This window comes from Hemicordylus capensis, chromosome 3 (genome assembly GCF_027244095.1).
Source record: "Hemicordylus capensis ecotype Gifberg chromosome 3, rHemCap1.1.pri, whole genome shotgun sequence".
NCBI lineage: Eukaryota > Metazoa > Chordata > Lepidosauria > Squamata > Cordylidae > Hemicordylus > Hemicordylus capensis.
The window spans coordinates 139,500,391-139,521,180 of NC_069659.1; the positions used below are offsets into that span (position 1 = coordinate 139,500,391).

General features: G+C 42.0%; 1 long non-coding RNA gene across 2 annotated transcripts; it reads left to right on the forward strand.

The window, feature by feature from the left end:
• The first annotated feature begins 1,303 nt into the window (after positions 1-1,303).
• LOC128348992 (uncharacterized) lies at positions 1,304-4,384 on the forward strand. Of its 2 annotated transcripts, none has more exons than XR_008318474.1 (2): positions 1,304-1,832; positions 3,333-4,384. It is a non-coding gene; the product is annotated as an uncharacterized LOC128348992 (long non-coding RNA). The 2 variants fall into 2 exon arrangements; XR_008318473.1 differs by having other exon boundaries at positions 1,305-1,440.
• Positions 4,385-20,790: the final 16,406 nt, after the last annotated feature.

The following is a 20,790-nucleotide window of genomic DNA, read 5'->3' on the forward strand; positions in this document are numbered from 1 at the left end:
ACCCTATCCAAAACCAGATGTACTTCACTACTTGGATCACCAGTTTTACTGGCCCAAAGTACCTCCCTCTTATCTGGATTAAGTTTCAGTTTGTTCACTCCCATTCAACCCAGAACAGGCTCCAGACTCTGGTTCAGGACATCAGCTGCTACCCTGGCACCAGCAGATTTAAATTATAAGTAGAGCTGGTGTCATCAGCATGCCTCATCATCATCATCATACTGATGACAGTGCAGTCCAAGTCTATAGATGACCTCTCCCAGTAGTTTCATGTAAATGTTAAACCACATAGGAGACAGGATATAACCTTGTGGCACGGCACAGATTAATGGTCAAGTGATGGAACAGGCATCCCCTAGCACCACCTTCTGGCAACGGCCCTCCAAGTAAGTCTGGAGCCAGGGGTGTAGCTATAATTGAGTGGATGGGTTCAAAGAACCTGGGCCCTGCAGCTCCTGAGGGCCCCCCAGCACCACCCCTCCCTATTTTATTCATGGGCCCCCTTTCCCCTAGCTACACCCCTGACTGGAGCCACTGTAAAACAGTGCCCCAAGTCCCAACCCATACCATGGATTATGGTATCAAAAACCGTGGAGAGGTCCAGGAGAACCAACAGTCACACTCCCTTGTCTATTTCCCAGTGCAGGTCATCCATCATGGAGACCGAGACAATTTCTGTCCCATACCCAGGCTGGAAGCTGGACTGAAATGGATCTAAATAATTGTTTTCATTCTGCCTGGAGCTCAGACACCATATATAGACTTTAAATTATACATCTGGACATTGTAAGAAACCAAGATGGCAGCTGTCAGGCACCTGGCACCAGAAGGAACACAGCTGGCAGTGGAAAAAACCTAACTCTGCTGCTACCAAAGTAAGCCCCCCAGGGCCCCTAAGGACCTTGGGGGTGGCCCTGATGTAGTGTGGAGACTACTAGATGGTACTCTATCAAGGGCTCCCTCATCCCCAGAACTGGCCCTGTCAGCATAATTTGTTTGAATAATTCTAGCTTTTCTTCTGCTGAAAACAATCCTTCTTTGAGAAGCTAATATACCAATTCTGAGATCCAGTGCTGAATATTAGAAGAATATGTAGCTTTTCAGCCTCTTCAAATTAACGAATTTCCACCTACAAAATGTTAGTAAAGCTAACATTGTTGCACCTCACCAAACTCCATGTTCTAGGCAGAATGCCTAGCATAGCCTGAAGAAATGTAATTAATTAAATTCAAGTGCCATGTATTTCTCTGAATGCCTTCATGACTCCACAATAATGTATTTCATGTGCCTCCCACCTAGGTTTCTCTTGGTATAATGCCATCTTTTTAACTTCTGATGACTCCTCCAAACTCACCAAATGAGATACCTGTACTCATCTATAAAGAAAAAAGGCCAGGCATGTGGCCGATGACACCCAATGCTTTACTTCTAAAATGAGAGGTATCCGACACTGCTTGTAACATTTGGAAATCCTTCACCCTATGAATTAGGCCTTCTCTGGTACAGGAAAAGTTGTTCAAATTTCTCTTCTTTTTATGTATGTATTTGAAAACCAGCTTCAAGCCTATGCTCACCTGAGCTCTTGCCCATATTAAATGAGAACTGCACAACTTGGGACCCACCAAACTGAACTCAGTTCACCATACATGTATGATGACTCAGCAAAAACAGAGAATTGTCGTTTATTGGTTGGCCAGAATACCTGGCCTGTCTGGTGCTGCATCGGTCTTGTTGGGATCACAAGTTTATGCAAGCTCTGTTAAAGCTGCTGAAGTGGTGTCCATAGCTGTGTAGGATTTTGTGACAAGCTAAGCGGAAGGAGATTGGACCAGGTAAGGAGACAACATTCCACAGACTGAGATACAGCTACATCAAGAACGCATTCTTAAAGCTCAAGAATGTATGAAGTGTATCGGGTGGCATCAGAAACACATTCAGCATCAGGAACACATTCCTAAAGCTCAAGAATGTTTGAAATGTCTGGGTCTGATGCTGATCAAAGCAAGTCAGAAAATGTGCCCCCCCCCATTTATTCCTACAGATATATTGTTGAAAGTTTTAAACCATATAGGCCTAAAGACACCAAGCTCTTGATTGGTCCAGTGTAGTGTCAGCTTATGCCTTAGGCAGTTAAATAGTTCACAGGAAGATATTTTTCAGCTCCGCTCTATAGCACCCTTGCTTGTTTAAACAGTGGGGCTTTATCAGTGGAGGCTTGTTTCACAATGGTACAAAGAACTATTTGCTTCCCCCACCCTTCTTGTTGTTTGAAAACTCCTTTGACCAAGGAAAAGAGGAGATGTCACTCTAGAAAGTCTCTTATCTTTATATTAACAATATTTTAAGTATTAAGTTCCCTTTTTGCATCATGGTATGTGTCATACTAATTATATCCCTCCCCCACTACATCCTCCTTTAATATTAATATTCTATTTCTAACACTCTCTTCAAAAACAAAACAAGAACAGAGAAGCACCACTTGTGATTGAATAAAGTGGTGATTCTCTTTATTTAGCAGGGGGAGAGCAACTGGACCGATACATCCCCAGCATGGCATCCATCCAGTGGCTGTTGCTGGTGTCTATCATATTTCTTTTTTAGAGTGTGAGCCCATTGTATGTATTTGTTTATTTATAAACTGCTTTGGGAACTTTTGTTGAACAGCAGTATACACATTTTTGTCATATTCATAATAATCATGTATGATGTGAATTTTTGACAAGCACCATTTGTGTGCAGGGTTCTGCCCGCTCTAGCAACATATGCATTTGGCACATATGACAACTGTTCACATGGCTTAGGTACAGTTTCCTGCAGAGGTATAATCTCCATGTAGCAAACCATGAGGTGCAGAGCACTCTTCACTGCTACAGAGCTTTACTGAGATATTTGGATACACTGGGAGAAAGATGACAAAGTGCCTCACCACTGCCCCTCTCTTGCCCATGGATTCTGAAGCCCCAGGGCAAACCCCTCCATACCTACCTCCCATACAGCCTTGGGGTTATTGAATCTTGATGGATCTTATATCTTCATTCAGCTATGCCTGCTGTAACCTATTTACAGTCCCAGACTTGCTGCTGCCACCACTCTCAGTGAGCCTTAATTCCATCAAAGTGCTGCTAATTACCCATCTATGGCTTCTGCTAAGCTCTAGGTCTACTGGATTCCTTTATCTGCTTGAACACAAAAGTCATAACCACAGCTCATTTTAACTTCATTTATACTCTCTCAAATATTTAGACATAGGAGTCCAGCATGTATAGAAGTTACTACAGCAGGGTAAGTGCATATGAATGGTCCAGCCTTTTTTGCTATTTTAATTATTTTAGAAGAGCTGCTTATGGAAGAAGTCATTAATACAGTCAACAGAAACTGGAAAGAACCCAGCTGGACTTCATTACAGATGGGAAGAAGATGGCCCCAGGAACAATTTATATATTTTCAAAGAATGGCTGTGTATCATCCTCAAACTAGTGTGACTTTTAGATCTGTGAACCAAATTTGTCAATTAATTTATTTTTTATTGATATCCTTTGGTTTCAGTCAGGATGTCCTTTATTTATGTCTATGCATATTTTTTCATAAGTAAGTTTTACTGTGTTCAGTGGGTCTTAGTCTCTAGAAAGTCTGTTTAGAATTACACAAGTCTAATTTCCAAAACAATTAAAAACAACATATTACACATTAACAAAGCACTGATGTCCCATTTCCCCATCATAATATGGATACAGTGCAGTCCAAAATATGCACTTTTAAGCTCCATTTATTTCAGTGGAAGAGATCTGAACCCATGCTTACTGTGGTGTGGCAATGGGCAGGGGGAATTGAGGGGGTATGGAAGGGGCCAAGTGCATTTCTGGAGGGGCAAGCTGTGTCCCACATGTTAGATATTTGAAACAGATATAATATTGTACTTCACACTGACACTCTCATCTTGAACATATTTTCATTGAAATAAATCCTGTTGAGTTCATAAACAAAGGGAGGCAAGTGGGGAGGCAGTGCGTATGTGTGTGGGGGGGGGGTTGCATGCTCCCCCTGCCTGGAGCCACCCTTGCCCACTTAACAAGTGCTCGTATATTTACAAGTGCTCAGCTTTGGCTCAATCTTACCAATTGTTTGTCAGATTAATGGAAAACTCTGCAGTTGAATTTGCTTCTTGAGGATATGAGACATTTATTAATAAGTTTTGCTGTTGCTGCTGAATATGTTATGTTTTCCACCTGAAAAGAGTAAGATTTATTTTCCCACAGAAATATAATATTTTCAGAGCATCCTGTTTGTGTGCAACATTTATCAGAATAGTTTTCTGTTCCAATGCTTGATTTAGAAACGGTTCTTGGTATGCAGAACAATATATTAATAAACACAGAATGGACAATGTAGTAAATGTAGTCATTTATAACATTCTGCAAATACATAATCAACTGATTTTCTATTGCATGTGGATTTTCTTAAGTTTGAGCAGGTGTGTTTATTGCACTGCCTGAATCACAAGGTTATATAATCTCAGAAAGACCTGTCAGGCTAGCTTCTAATTTTGTAAATTACATATTCTTAAATGATGCACCTATGGGGGGGGGGACACTGAAAAGAACCAATCAGCACTGCAGGTTTCACACTTCCTGTTACTGGCTGACATCCAAATTAAGAGCAACTCCTGAGTAGTACTATTAAAGGGTTGTTTAATTTCAATAGGATTTCCATCAAGTAAATTAGTCAGGATGTCAGCCGCTGACCAAAATATGTGTTTCATTTAAGTAATTAAGATTTCTGAAAATCTTATCTTCATGATTAAAATGATGTATGTAGAGTTTATATCCCTTGAAATTAAATCCAAACAGATTAAAGGTGTTGCCCTCTGTGTGCAACTTCTTTAATTCCAATTTACATTTGGATTTTGTCCTTCCCATTACATTAGATTGCAAACATGGGGCTTTCCCCTGATTAATAAATTAATAAATTCGTACATTGCAGGAAGGTTAAGTACACAGTTCTGCACATATCATTGGCATGACCTTTCGCCAAGGTGAAACGTGATGGCTTGTATCCTGAATACATTTTTCCAATTCCCTATTCCCTTGGTATCCCAACCCTACCCTATGCCACATCCTATTCTACCCTCACTCAGTCAATTAGGACTAAAATATTGTTCCTGGGCCTATCCCCACCCCTCCTAGTTAACATGGGCTATGATCTAGCCAAGGTTCTTCTCAAACAGTGTATTACAGACATAGAGCGCCAATCTGATATAGGCAAGGCCCTGAACTTCCTCATCAGTGAAGGACTCAGATATACTACCTCTTCTGTGGTATACCTAACACAACTGGAAGTCCCAAAGCACAAGAGGGCCTTCATGCTGAGACACTGCCATGTTCTTCCCTCAGCTGTGCTTGAGGGATGATACAGGAAGATCCCACTCTTGGAATGTTAATGCCCCTGCAATGCAGGGCAAGTAGAAACAACAGGTCATGCCCTCCTTCAGTGTCTGTACCTCAGGGACATTCATGCCAATCGTCATTCTACTGTTATTACGTAAGTGATTATCCTGATCATACGGACCAATTTAACACCTCTTTACTGCTTTCTGATAGCAACCCCACCACCATGTCCAGTGTTGCCAGATTCTGCGCAGCAGTGATTAAAATCCAGTGAATGATGTCCACAGGCTTGTGCCCAGCACCCTACCTTATGGACTAACTCAAGCACACCTTTGCCTGCTACCTCAGAGTGCTTTATGGCAGCCCAGCACTCCTACAGTACTATGGTCCCACAGCTTCTTGGTTTTTTACCTTGCCCTAAATTGATCAAACTCTTGCTATCTCTATAGTTGCCCTTGTATGATTTTATGCCTCCATGTTTCTTCATATAACTTCTCAGTGCATTCTTGCTTCTCTCTTTTACGCCTTTTTAAATGTCATTTTAATGATGCCTTCTATAAATATTTGTACCCTTTTTTATCTGTAATGTTCACATCTCGGCCACTAAGTCAGTCAGTTTGTGGCCTTGCTTTGTTTTAGAGGAGAAACAGTCTTGTGGTAGCAATGTCATTTAGGGAAGGGTTATATTTATTTATCTATTTTATAGGAGAACTCATCTCCCATCTTTCTACCTCTACAAGTGCCCGAAGCAGTTACAATTCTTTCTTTTTTTACATGTCTGCCGCTGATACACTTTTCAGCATTCTTAGAGAAGGATTTGTTATATTCTATTTAGCATTTTTTTAAATGTTTTGTTATCTAGAAGTTTGTCCTGGAAGGGATCCTGTAGAGAGTGTGGGGGGTGGAGTCAGAAAAAGGAAAGGATGGGAAAGGAGGAGGCAGCAAAAAATGGAGTTGTTTCTGAATAGGTCATCAGAAAAGTGTAGTGCCACAGATTAAGCTTTGTATCACCTCAAATGTGATGTTTTCCATAGAGTCACACATTTAGCTGTTAGCCAGGAGCTGTACAATGTAGAGAAATTAAGTAGTGTACATGCATGTGTGAATCAGATCTGTGTTTCTTGTATTTGTATAAGTCTTATCAGAGGCCTTGGGACAAAGCAAACTGCAATGCCAGTGAACATCCGTTTTTAATCTCACTGCCCCTGCAGGATTTCAGTTAACGTTATTTGTAATTAAGAAGCAAAGCCCTTCTTTTCACATGTGAACATTTTAAAAAGGACAGCTTTCAAAGTTTGACCCATCTTTCCATTTTTTCCAGGCCATTTTTTTCAGGAGTGTTTGTCTGCAGCCAGAGTCAAAGCCCCACCCTAGAAAGCAAGGCTGTGCTTGTTTTGCATAGCAGATGGAAGCCGTCATGCTAGAAATTCCATTATGGCAGGATTTATTGAAAACAAGAGACATAATAACTAGCTTCCATGCCAGCCAATAAATAAAATGACAAGTCAGTGTTCTCTATTAGCTATAAATAAGATTAAAAATAAAGAGTGTATTTAGAAAAAGGGAGTTGAAGGGGCAGCTTTGTTTGACCTCAAACATGCCCTTAAAATAAACTTTTTATTCCCATGAGATAATTGTGCTTAATTTAGAAATCTGCTCCTCACATGCAGTTTTGCTGGAATTCAGAGATACCTCTTTGCGGTGTACACCTTCCTCTGCAGATTCAAATTTCCATAAAACAGTTCTTAGCATGTTTGAATGAAGCCAGTCTAGATAAGGCATGAAGGGGAGTAACAAAGTGAGAGGAAGAAAAACTCTGTCAGAAATTTTATTTGTAATTATTTTATTTTTGAAAGGTATATCCCTCTTTTCTGAACAATTTACTTAAATTTAGGAGTAGGGATCTATCTGCACCCTCTCAGACAGGTTACTGCTCTACAACATGCTTGCTCAGGACCTACTCTGATTAACTTATTTTTCTTCTCATTAAAAATCAAAGAACATCCTGAAGAATAGCCCACACTTATAATTTGGAAGCTCTGTTCTGATTCATTTTTAAAAATATATAGTTTATAGATGTGAGTGAGGCCTTGACTAGGGGAAAGTATGTTTCTTATGAACAGGGGATAAAGGCAGGGGTTTGTTGAGGCTAGCAAATCTGAGCAATCCAGCAGGATAGGAAAATAACTAATCCTAACCCTAGCCTAGGATCCATAGTATGTGTTAAAAGGGTATTCAGACCTATGTTATAGTGGGTTACATCATCTATGGACAGCCATTTTTGTTACAGCAGAAAGTCCTGTTTCTGCTGGAACAAAAGGACATGGCTGTCCATAGGACTCTTATAGCTCCTTAAAGACTAACAAATTTATTGTAGCTTTTGTGGACTAGAACCCACATCCTCAGTTGGCAATTATATATGGAAATAGAGAGAAAAATTTGCACTGTGAAGCTATGATATGCAAGGGATTCTAGCTCTATTCAAACATTACATTGTATCTGTACACATGTACATTTTTTGTGATACACATTCATTTTAAAGAGTTCATTGGAAAAAATTCTTTTAAAGTAGAAATCTTGCAATATGGAGATCCAAAGAGCCACTCCAGGTTTGCCCAAGGACTTGGGCATACTTAGTGGGATGTTTGACTTATTTTCCTTGGGCAGCAGGTTTCCATGCTATGTTGTAAGCCACTTTGGGTCACTCCCCTCAATACAAGTGGTTTGCCATGTGGCATTGGCAGAGGAGTGTGTGTGTGTGTGTGTGTGTGTGTGTGTGTGTGTGTGTGTGTGTGTGTGTGGTACACTACACTATGTAATGTACTGCTGTTGGGGGACAGGTAGACCAAGATGCCTTTGAACTCACTGAACTAACTGGGTGGTTCTTTAGATCCAGACCAAAGTGATCTAGGCAGAGATCCTGCAGACTGGCTAGCACAGTTCTCTCTCACTCGCCCTCAGGGGTGCAGCAAAGCTGAAGTTGGCTTTGGGACAAAAAGTGAAGATGGGCCGATGGGCCCTTCAGGCCCCTTGCCTTCTTCACCTGCACCCCATATCTTTGCTACAGAAGACTGAGCTACGGAACCCCACCTCTCTCTCAGGCACCCAGGGACAAGTGTCCCCCCTTGCTCAATTACATCCTTGGCCTCCCTGATTCCTTGCTATACTGCTTTAAACCCTTTAATTAACTGCTTTAATTGATGGTTGTGTAAGGGGCAGGACCTTGCCTCTCTGTGTATTAGGGATGTGCATGGAAACAGTGGGGGGTGGCTTGAAGGAGGGAGAGGGTGCTCTTACCCCCTCCCACCATGTTCCCCCCACTGGTGCTAAACTTTAAAAGGGTCTGGCGGGGAGGCAGTATACCTCCCTCCCACCTCATTGCCTCGTCAGACCGGAAGTACCCAACACAAGCGTGCACGCATCGCACATTCACCCGAGGTGCACACGAGCAAGTGCAATGTGCACGCAAGCACCTGACATACATGTGCATTGGGTACTTCCTGTCACTTCTGGTCCAACGAGGCAAGAAGGAGGCAGGGAGGTACACTGCCGCCCTGCCAGACCCTTTTAAAGTGTAGCACCAACAGGGGAAATGCAGCGGGAGGGGTAAGAGCACCCTCCCCTGTCCTTAAAGTTATTCCCCTGCCTTCGAACCATCCAAAACACCAGTTGTTCGAACCAGTTCAGAGGCCTGTAAAAGGGCCTCCAAACTGGTTCATGCACATCCCCACTGTCTATGTGTGGGGGTATGGGATGGAAGTTCTGAGAACCAGCTCAGGAGTTGCATTTGCATAATTTGAAGTTGGTAAGGGGCAAAGCTACCCATGTTCACCTGTTTTCAAAGAACAGGGACTGCTGGGAGAGGTGGGCCCACTGAGGGCCCCTCAGTTGCTTGCCGTCCCCACCATCCCCCACTTTCTAAGGCAATTCCTATGGCCCACTACAGCGCCTGTCGCCTGCTGACGCCTGCCATGGCTCCTGTCACCCACTGCTGCTACTCCTGCCGGCCGCCACCACTTGCCCTCAGGCTTGGGGGACACTCGGAAGCAGGGGGTGATCTGAACAGAGTGGGGTTTCCCTGTTTCAGAGTGCCTCTCAAGTCCGATGGGAATGGAGGGTACACACGAATCCTGTATTGACATCATGTGCTTAGCATAGCATGTGCACTTTCCATTCTTATTAAGTTTGGGAGGCACTTGGAAGCAGAAAGGTCCTGTTCCATTCCTGTCTGGAGAGGGGAAGGCAATGGGGTCTCCCCTCTTCCAAGCAACCCCCGAGCCCAATGGCAAGCTGCAGGAGGAGCAGTGAAGGTTCAGTGGTGGGTGGCAGGAGAAGAAGTGGCGGTGCAGCAGAGGCAGCTGGTGGCCAAAGGCACACACACCACCGGGGGAGAGGAACACATGCTGCAGGGGGTGAGGCAGAACACAGCCCCCGCCGCATGCCCTAGCTACACCACTGAGTTGGTGTTGACATGCCAAGGCAATCCACTTGGTTGGGCTGCCATCATCAGTTTTCAAGGAAGCATGTGTGCTTACTGAAAGTTCCATGTGAATTATGCCAGTCTTAAGAGAGTTAGTCAAAGCAACTCTTGTGCCACTGCAGCCCCCTGAGCCTGTCGGAAAGGCATTGACCTGAGATAAGGGACCCTCAGCAGTAATGTGGGCTGTGTTGCAGAGGACTGCAGGGGTTGGGGGGCACCCAGAAACTGGTGGAGCTCTCCTAGTGGAAGGTCCTTTCCCTTCCTCTGCAGCCCACCTCATTCCTGAGGGTCCCTCAACTTTCAATAATGCCTTTTGGCAGTCTCAGGGGACTGCAGCAGCATCAAGACTTGATCACATGAATCAAGCTCTTCTTCAGCTGCAGTTGCTGTTTTTGAGAGTCAGTAATCTTTCTTTTAATTTAACTTTAAGATTTATCCCTGATCAATGAACATAACAGATACACACCTTTTGATAAACAAAGCAAATGCCTTATTGCTTGCACTTCCTTCCAGAAAACCAGATGTGGCTAAAGGATTGCATTTTACTCTTGAAAGTGCACTTACAATTTCTGAATAAATTGAATATTGCCATTTTTATTTAACAACACCTACAGGTGAAACTTGGAAAATTAGAATATTGTGCAAAAGTCCATTAATTTCAGTAATGCAAATTAAAAGGTGAAACTGATATATGAGACAGACGCATTACATGCAAAGCGAGATAAGTCAAGCCTTAATTTGTTATAATTGTGATGATCATGGCGTACAGCTCATGAAATCCCCAAATCCACAATCCCAGAAAATTAGAATATTACATGGAACCAAGAAGACAAGGATTGTAGAATAGAACAATATCGGACCTCTGAAAAGTATACAGTGTACTGTGCTTGATTGACCAGCAAACTCGCCTGACTTGACCCCATAGAGAATCTATGGGGCATTGCCAAGAGAAGGATGAGAGACATGAGACCAAACAATGCAGAAGAGCTGAAGGCCGCTAATGAAGCATCCTGGTCTTCCATAACACCTCATCAGTGCCACAGGCTGATAGCATCCATGCCACGCCGCATTGAGGCAGTAATTGATGCAAAAGGGGCCCAAACCAAGTACTGAATACATATGCATGCTTATACTTTTCGGAGGTCCGATATTGTTCTATTCTACAATCCTTGTCTTCTTGGTTCCATATAATATTCTAATTTTCTGGGATTGCGGATTTGGGGTTTTCATGAGCTGTACGCCATGATCATCACAATTATAACAAATTAAGGCTTGACTTATCTCGCTTTGCATGTAATGCGTCTGTCTCATATATCAGTTTCACCTTTTAATTTGCATTACTGAAATTAATGGACTTTTGCACGATATTCTAATTTTCCGAGTTTCACCTGTATACATTTATTCTGAATTCCCCACCCTACTTTCCCAGAAACTATAGCTATTCTGTTTACACTACTGATTATTCTTAGCTCAGTTGCCATGGAACAAAGCCTGGATAAATCCCTGTGTTAAATCAAGTACAATCTCCCTTTTTAATCCTGTTGCCTTTCTCTTTATCCCAGCCGCTGAACCAGCACTTACACATACAACAGGAATCAGATTTATATGGAGTTGCCATTTCTCTAAGGCTGAGGACATTTTCACAGGAATATATCCATAAAACTACTTGAATGACCCATATAGCATTTTAAAATGTGCATTATTGCTATAATTATTTATTAGGGCTACAAGTGTTGTTCAATAAATTAATTACCAAGGCTACAGTTCCACATAGCACTAGCACTGATTAAAACTGTATTTAAGTATGTCTAATGTAGTGTTGGATTGTGGCCAAAAGCTACAATTGGTTGATAATGAGGCCAATTCTAAATTACTAAGGCTACAAGTTAAGGACACACTTGTTTATTTTTTAGGGCTACCTTGGTTCTCTTTTCTTTTTGTGATATTGTGATAGGTAACAAAAATATAACTATTTAAGATGGTCTATCCTTCTAAACCACAGGCTCCCAACCTGTGGTCCTCCAGATGTTGCTGAACTACAACTCCCAATATCACCAGCTACAATTTATTGGGGCTGGGGATGATGGGAGTTGTAGATCAGCAACATCTGGAGGACCACAGGTTGGGAACCACTGTCCTAAACAATTAATGGGAGCTTTTAATAATTACATTTTAAGTTAGTTTTCTTTCAAGATTTTAAAAAGGCACTTAGATGGAGATTTTGGCAATATGCAAATCAGTTTGATCTTTAATAGATTATTGAGCAATCAGTTACAAAGGAAAAATATTAATCAATTGCACATTCTTGGCAGGCCTTAATATTAATTAGCCATTTGTGTCCAGAGCCAGAATCTATAGGTCTGTTCACACAATAATCAAACTCAAGGTAGCAGGCATTCTACCCTGGTTTGCGTGACTTTGCGCTTGCTAAAATCCATCCAGCTCAAATTGCTCAATACACAATAGCCCAGCATTCGTACTTTACTGTTAACCAAGTTAGGAGAGGATCATGTGGATCTACTTACCTCTTCTGTCCAATCACCAGGAGCCAGCAGGTTTGAAAACAATAGAAAGCTGTGGCTACAAGGGGTTCTGTCCATGGATGTGCTACTCTGCAAAGAGCACACTCCATAATCCTGCAGCTGGAGCAGCTTCAGCAGGGCTGAGTCCACCTCTCCTCCTTCATGGCCAATCAGAGGGCAGCTGCTGATGTAATGAGACTTTCCAGTCTACTGGCAAAAAGCATTCTGGGAAGGCCTGCTAGGCCTTTGGAGGACTTTCCATGCTTGCAGATCCCTTTTCAACAATGGACACCTTGCCTGGCTTAATCATGTGTTTCCTGAGTTTGCTGACCCAAACAGAGGTTCTGATTGTGTGCTGCTAATGGTCGTGTGAGCAGGCCTTCTGTCTGACAGTGGAAAATTAAGGGAATAGGGTACAAGAGAGTCTCTAACTATGCTAGGGACCCTTGACTTCTGCTGGGGGGGAAAACATGGGCAAGAGTTGCATAGCTGCACATTAGGGAATATCTGATGTAGCAGAGCAACTTCCTCAAGTTACAAAGGGAATGTGAACTGAGCTTTGAGGATGTGCACCCTGTGCTCTATGCCCTTGGGTTCTAACTTGACTCTCCAAATTATTGGCTGACATCCTAACAAAGCAATGGTGCAATGCGAGAAACACCGGTGTAGCATCAGTGATTCTGAAAAGTTCCAGACTAAAGCTGAACTGATACTAGGGTGTATGTCAGTGGGGAGGATGTCAACAACCTCCTCTTTCTCCAGAAGCCCTCTGTGTTACCCAAAAATATGTCCCTGAGGGCTGTGCCTAAGAAGAGGTAGTCCACAAACTACAGGTTTCTTTCATTTCTCACCTGCATTTCTGTTACTGTCATTATAGTTATTTTGCATATTTGATTGCGTTTACTGAAGTGAAATGCTCCTAACTTTGTCTTATGCACAGAACGCAGTATGGAAAAATGTGTAAAGCAGCTGCCAAGCTCCAGTGTCAAGCACTCCTTCCAATTCTGGTCAAAAAAGGGTGGTGGTTCAATTTGCCCCCTTTTGAGAGTTGCCTCCAGGAATTCTCTCCAATGAATATGGCAACTCAAATCACAACCATCACCCATTGGCATTTTATGTTTAAAATGCCACCTATTCATACCTCCTATGGACAGGACTTGTGTCAGTACAAGGCACCCTTGAAAGCTACTGAGGTCCCAGTGCCTTGGGGAGGCAAATGCTTGTGTCTACTTTGGTCCCCTGGCAGGACTGGGCTCAGCAAGCAATCATGACAGGGGGACCCACCCAGAGGTTACCTTACAAAGGGGCCTCCAGAAGATGACCCTTCCTATAGAGTCCATAGCTGCTTTGACCACAGTTTTAAAAGAAGAAAATAAAAAAATAAAAAAAATGACACACTGGAGCCTGAATAAGAATGCTGTTTAAATCTGTAACAGTGCCTATGCAAATTTCCTCCAAAATCAGCCCTGTTGTGTTCAATAAGGTTTAACCCTACGAAGTATGTTTAGATTTGCAACATAATGTTCTTAAAGAAAGGAGAATGGGTTCCTGAGCAGCTCTTCAACATCACTGGACAATTGGGTAAGCTCCCCAAGCATTTGAGTTCCATCCCCCCCGCCCCTGCCGCCCCACATTTTACTGAATTCCCCCTGCCAAATCTAAAAATCCATATTGCTCCCAAAAGTGTCTTTCCGTCCCCTACCAAAAAAAAAAAAGTTGCTCCTCAAGTTTTTCCTCTGGCTGGAGTCCTGGGTAAGTCTATTGTTACCAAAGCTGCAAATATTTTCATTAAAAAAAACAAAAGAAAACAGCAGCAGCAAAAGGTCATATAGACTGCTGTGCGTTATATTGTTTGCTGAGAATCTGAGACAAAAGCCAAGTGTTACTTGACTTTAATGCACCTTCTCAAGGTGTATAATCTGAAATGACTGCCAATCAGTTAACTAGTGCTAGCAAAGCATATAGATCAAAGAAAAAAATAACAATTTAATGGGGTACATGCATACATGCTGGGAGAGAATCAGCAAGGAAGTCTAACACAGACACTGAATAAGCAAGGAAGTCTAACACAGAAATTCCTCTTCATTCATTCATTCATACATACATTCGATTTCTATACTGCCCTCCAAAAATGGCTCAGGGCAGTTTACACAGAGAAATAACAAATCAATAAGATGGATTCCTGTCCCCAAAGGGCTCACAATCTAAAAAGAAACATAAGACAGACACCAGTAACAGTCACTGGAAGTACTGTACTGGGGGTGGATAGGGCCAGTTACTCTTCCCCTGCTAAATAAAGATAATCACCATATTAAAAAGGTGCCTATTTGCCAAGTTAGCTCTTGAATTTCAGAAGAGGAAGCTTCTCCAAAATGAGGAGTATGGTGAAAATAAAACTGAAAGAGAATATCAGGAGAGTCACTTCACTCTGGAATGCATGGAGTTTACTCAGAACCACAATACTAGAAGCCCAGTTGGATTGTATACCCAAAAGGAAGAAAGGTAATACTAAGTCCAAGAGGATGCCAGCATGGCTAACAGGTAATGTCAAGGAAGCCATACAAGGGAAGAAGACTTCCTTCCGAAACTGGAAGGCCTGTCCAAATGAAGAGAACAAAAAGAAACACAAACTATGGCAAAAGAAATGCAAGGTGACAATAAGGGAGATGAAAAGAGTTTGAGAGACATTCCCCTTGATGCTTTTAGCTAAATAACAAAAACTTCTTTAAATACATCAGATGCAGGAAACCTGCCAGGGAGGCAGCTGGACCATTAGACAACGAGGGAGTGAAAGGGATTAAGAAGAATATGGAGGTAGCAGAGAAGCTAAATAAGTTCTTTGCATCCGTCTTCATGGCAGAGAATACTGAGCATATACCTGTTCCTGAACCAGGCTTTTCAGGGATGGAGGCTAAAGAACTGAGTCAGATAGAAATGACAAGACATGATTGTTTTAAACTGTCTGGAAAAATTAAAAACCAGCAAATCACCAGGGCCGAATGGCATGCAAGAGTCCCCAAAGAACTCAAATGTGAAACTGCCAACCTCCTTGCAAATATATATATATATATATAACTTATCCCTGCAATCAGGCTCTGTACTGGAGGACTAGAAAGTAGCAAATGTAACACCGATTTTCAAAAAGGGATCCAGGGGCGATCCGGGAAATTACAGGCCAGTTAGCTTAAGGTCTGTTCCAGGCAAATTGATGGAAAGCATCCTCAAGGATCAAATTGTAAAGCACATAAAACAAGCCCTGCTGGGAGAGAACCAGCATGGCTTCTGCAAAGGTAAATCTTGCCTCACCAACCTTTTGGAGTTCTTTGAGAGTGTCAACTAGTGTGTGGATCAAGGTGATCCAGTTGACATAATATACCTGGACTTCCAAAAAGCTTTTGACAAAGTTCCTCATCAAAGACTCCTGAGGAAACTTAGTGGTCATGGGAGAAGGGGACAAGTACATGTGTGGATTCCTAACTGGTTGAAGGACAGGAATCAGAGGGTAGGTATAAATGGAGAGTTTTCACAATGGAGGGAAGTAAGAAGTGGGGTCCCCCAGGGATCTGTACTGGGACTGGTGCTTTTTAATTTATTCCTAAATGATCTAGAAGCAGGGGTAAGCAGCGAGGTGGCCAAATTTACAGATGATACCAAGCTCTTTTGGGTAGTGAAATCCAAAACAGATTGTGAGGAGCTCCAAAAGGATCTCTCCAAACTGGGGGAGTGGGTGACAAAGTGGCAAATGCAGTTCAGTGTTGGCAAATATAAAATGATGCACATTGGGACAAAAAACTCCAACTTTAAGTATACACTGATGGGATCTGAGCTGTCGGTGACTGACCAGGAGATGGATCTTGGGGTCATGGTAGACAGCTCATTGAAAGTGTCCACTCAATGTGCGGCAGCTGTGAAAAAGGCTAATTCCATGCTAGAGATCATTAAGAAGGGGGTTGAAGATAAATCTGCTAATATTATAATGCCCTTATATAAAACTATGGTGTGGCCACCCCTGGAGTACTACGTACAATTCTGATCACCACATCTAAAAAAGGACATTGTAGAACTGGAAAAGGTGCAGAAGAGGGCAACCATGATGATCAGGGGCCTAGAGCAAGGATTCTCAACGTTGGGTCCCCAGATGTTATAGGACTTTAACTCCCATAATCCCCAACCAAAGGCAACTGGGCCTGGGGATTATGGGAGCTGAAGTTCAACAACATCAAGGGACCCAATGTTGAGAATCCCTGGCCAAGAGCACCTTCCTTATGAAGCAAGGCTGCAACACCTGGGGCTTTTTAGTTTAGAAAAAAGACAACTGTGGGAAGACATGATAGAGGCCTATAAAATCATGCATGTTGTAGAGAAATTTCTCTCTCACACACACATAACATTAGAGCCAGGGGGCATCCCATGAAATTGATTGCCAGTAAATTTAGGTCCAACAAACAGAAGTACTTTTTCACACAAAGCATAATCAACTTGTGGAATTCTCTGCCACAAGATGTGGTATTGGCTACAGTTTGGATGGCTTTAAGAGGGTTTTGGATAACTTCATGGAGGAGAGGTCTATCTACGGCTATTAGTCTGAGGGCTACCTGCCACCTCCAGTCTCAAGAGGCAGGATGCCTCTGAGTACCAGTTGCAGGGGAGTAACAGGAGAGACGGCATGCCCGCAGTTCCTGGCTTCCAGTGGCATCTGGTGGGCCACTGTGTGAAACAGGATGCTGGAGTAGATGGGCTTTGGGCAGAACATCCAGCAGGGCTGTTATGTTCTTATGGGATAAGAGGACATTATTATTTTCTAGACCACTGACCATTTCCATTGGCGCCTTCTGACCTGATTATGGCTCTGTGGTCGCCAGGAGTTGACATCGACTCTACAGCACACTTTACATCTTTCTTCCAGTGTGGCACTTGGTAGTTAAAAGTATCCAAATGTCTGACCAGTGCAACATAACATTGAACTATTGCTTTTTGTGACATGGAAACTAAAGTTCAGTTATCATATTAGCCTTTTTTGCAACTGCATTTTTAAAAGAGATTCCACATACCCTTTTATTGTCTATCCTTTTTTATTATCCAATTTTATTTATTTTTATATCCTGTTCTTCCTCCAAGGGGCCCAGAGCAATGTGCATGGTTATGTTTATCCTCACAACAGGCCTGTGAGGTAGGGTAGTGACAGGCCCAGTTACCCAGTGAGTTTCATGACTGAATGGCGGATTTAAACTCAGATCTGCCCAGTTCTAATCAAACACTCTAACCACTACAATCACACTTACCCTGGAAGAGGCAAGCAAGATACAAAGAGATGGAAGACCACTTTCACAAGGGAGAGAAGGCATCCTGCTGACTGCAGTACAACTCCGTTTGTTCTTTTAGAGACATATGTCCAAGTCTTGTGGAGAACCAATCTCTCTGCACTCTGCTCCAAGTGGTGCCACCAGTTTACTGATTATTCTGGGCTGCCAATGTGAACAATTTAGATGACAGGCAAACAAACGGAACCAGAACACCACCATGACCAAAGAAGAGACGCTTAGGAGGGGGCTCTTTTACATGACTAGCAAAATACCTATCACTAGGATGAGCTGAATGTGAGTGGATGCAGGGCTTTTATTGCAAGGACCCCTGGATTTTGCAGCACATCTCTTTGCACCGAGACATTAATGTATGTGCTCACGTACTGTATGCACAAAGGACCCTCCATTTAGCCAGTAGAGGGCAAATTTTGCTTTCATCACAATGTCTCTTTATATAGTGCTTTATTCCTCCCTCCCCCCACAATTGGAATGAATGGCAACCATTCATTTACATGGGAGGAAAAATGGTGCACTCAGTGTTCTCCTTGGGGTGGAAGCTCACGCTGGGTTGTTTCTTGATAATGCTAGAATGTGACAGTGTTGGAAAATGGCAGGCAGGCATATATAGAGAGTGTTCAGGGGAAAAACAAAAAAACTTGGCATTAAAAATAAACCAAGCCACCCATTAGCACTCATAAATGCTTCATTAGAAACGAGGCTGGGCTAAAGGCAAAAGATGAGCATATACTAGGTAAGGGAAAATTCTCAACAGATAAAGCCAGTATTGGGCCATAAACATGAATTCTGTTTGTTTGGAAGAGGTTAGAGAACCCCAGACCTCTTTAGGCAGTGCTGTTAAGAAGGAAAGAGGTGGTTGCTGCAGCAGCTGCTAGGCATTCTTACATATTCTGGCCTTGTATGCCTGGAAATTCCTTGCAAACTCCTACGTTTTGGCAAAATGCTCACTACTTTGGACTTCCCTCTTTAAATTGATTTAGATAAAATTATTTAAATAGCTGTCAAGAAAAAATTGCTGTGCTGCCAGAAAAGCAGTTCTAAAAAGATCATCTAAATGACCTAGTACATTTAATACTAGTGCAGAAGCAGCCAAGAACTGGCTCATTGAGTTAAGAAATAACATTTTTAGAGATTTTTAAACACAGGTAGAAAACCCCATAGCAAGCAGCCTCCAGGGCCCTAGCCAGCCTAAATGTTTAGGGGAAACACCAAAAAGTAGGGGGTCAGCTCATTTAGCCCCCATCAGTCCTAAGAGCAAGCAACATTCAGTTATTTAAGTTATTTGTAAAGAATTGGAGGGCACAGAAAAATTTAGGGGGCAGGTCCACCCTAGCCCCACACATCCTGCTATGGATCTGGCAGCCCCAAATAAAGCATTTGGTTGTACTCGAGAATCTTAGCAGTCTGATTTGTGGAAATTTAATAGTGAAAGACTACACACATCCATTTTTTTGTTTTTAAAACAACACCACAAAATGCATATTTAGTGCAACAGCAGTTTAAAAAAAGCAAGGCTTTTGCATTATGAAACATGTATATTAGCCATTCTGACATGACACTTTTTGCAGTTTAAGACAAATGTACTGAGGATGTACTTAAATTTTTTTTAAAAGGAGGTAGCCTAATTCTGGAGTAATGTCACAATTTCATCTTCCTAAAATTGTCCTAAGAACCAAGAACAGAGGATATCAGGAAACTTTATTGATGTATCCATATCTAGCTCTGGGAAAGAGCAGTTGCTCTTTAGTAAAATGCCTGATAGTTGAACTAGGAGAAAATGTTCCCCAAAAATTAGCATGACAAGTTGCTGCTACAGTTGTCTGTTCAAAGCTGAATAGGTTATTTATTGCATTTGTATACCATTTTTATATCAAGGCACCCAAGGTGGTTTAAAAGTAAGTATTCAACAACAAAATATAACTTACAAAGATTAAAAAACAGAGTTGTCTTCTTCAAGAGCTGATGATGTAAGCTTCTCTGGCCTGGGCTCTCTGTTTTTTCCCTTCTTTAGGGCATGCAAGTCTTGAGCAGTCTCTGGGGAGACTGTGGAAGGGCTGCCCCAAAGTGCTGGTTTATGTATGCACATTCATCACTTGACACTGCAACATCAAATGGGGGCTTGCATGTGTACATAAATCTGCATATCAAATACCCAGATAAAACTTATGGCACACACAGTCCTTTGGAATGGGGCCTTTTCAAATGCATATGCATCACTTGATAATTCTGTGTACCACACACTGAACCTAACCCTCTCTCACATAATTGCTTTGAGACTCCAAAACAACACTCTTGAGCTCCTGAAGGACAGAAACACAAATCTAACCAAGAACATGTCCATGTGTAATTTAATCCACATTTATACATGTGTTTGCAAGCACAACTTTTAGATACCAACGTTTTGATTTTGTTATGAAATGATTATTTTTTTTAGAAGTTCATGTTTTGTTTTCAAGTTATGTAAGCAGCTTTGATGGCCTTTAAAAAGTTATGCTGACAGGGCATAAATATATACCTGCACATTTAATAATATATACATATAACACATATGGCTAGCTCCTATTTATACGATGGCAATGTAAAAATGTGGCCCTGTAAGTTTTTTGTGTGTCTACAAGGCCAAATGTCCTTATGTAACTTCAGCATACCTTCTAGGAGGAAAACAAAAATGCAGATCAGGCACTATTCTTATACAAGGGATCACTATGACCTCTCTGGGAATTCAAACCATTTGAATACATTTGCACACAGACAATGGTTTCTTTTTCTTCTCGTTTTTCAAAATTAAATCCAGATCCAATTTAACCCTTCCACATTTCAACTAGAGTGTGATTGGTGAAGGTTCTTCTAATGATTCTTATCGTTTAAATATGTACAGGTCTTATACCAGTAAACCAGTATACCAGCACAAACAAAATGCTGTAATGACAGCTGAAACTACTTTTCACACACTGGTAGAAATTCCAGCTCTAGCTGCTTGCACTGAAAAATGGCTTCTCTTCAGTAATCCAAGTCAGTATGATGAAAACTGCATAGAAACCTTCAGCTTACCCATGTTCTCCTAGGGATGTGCACAAAACCAG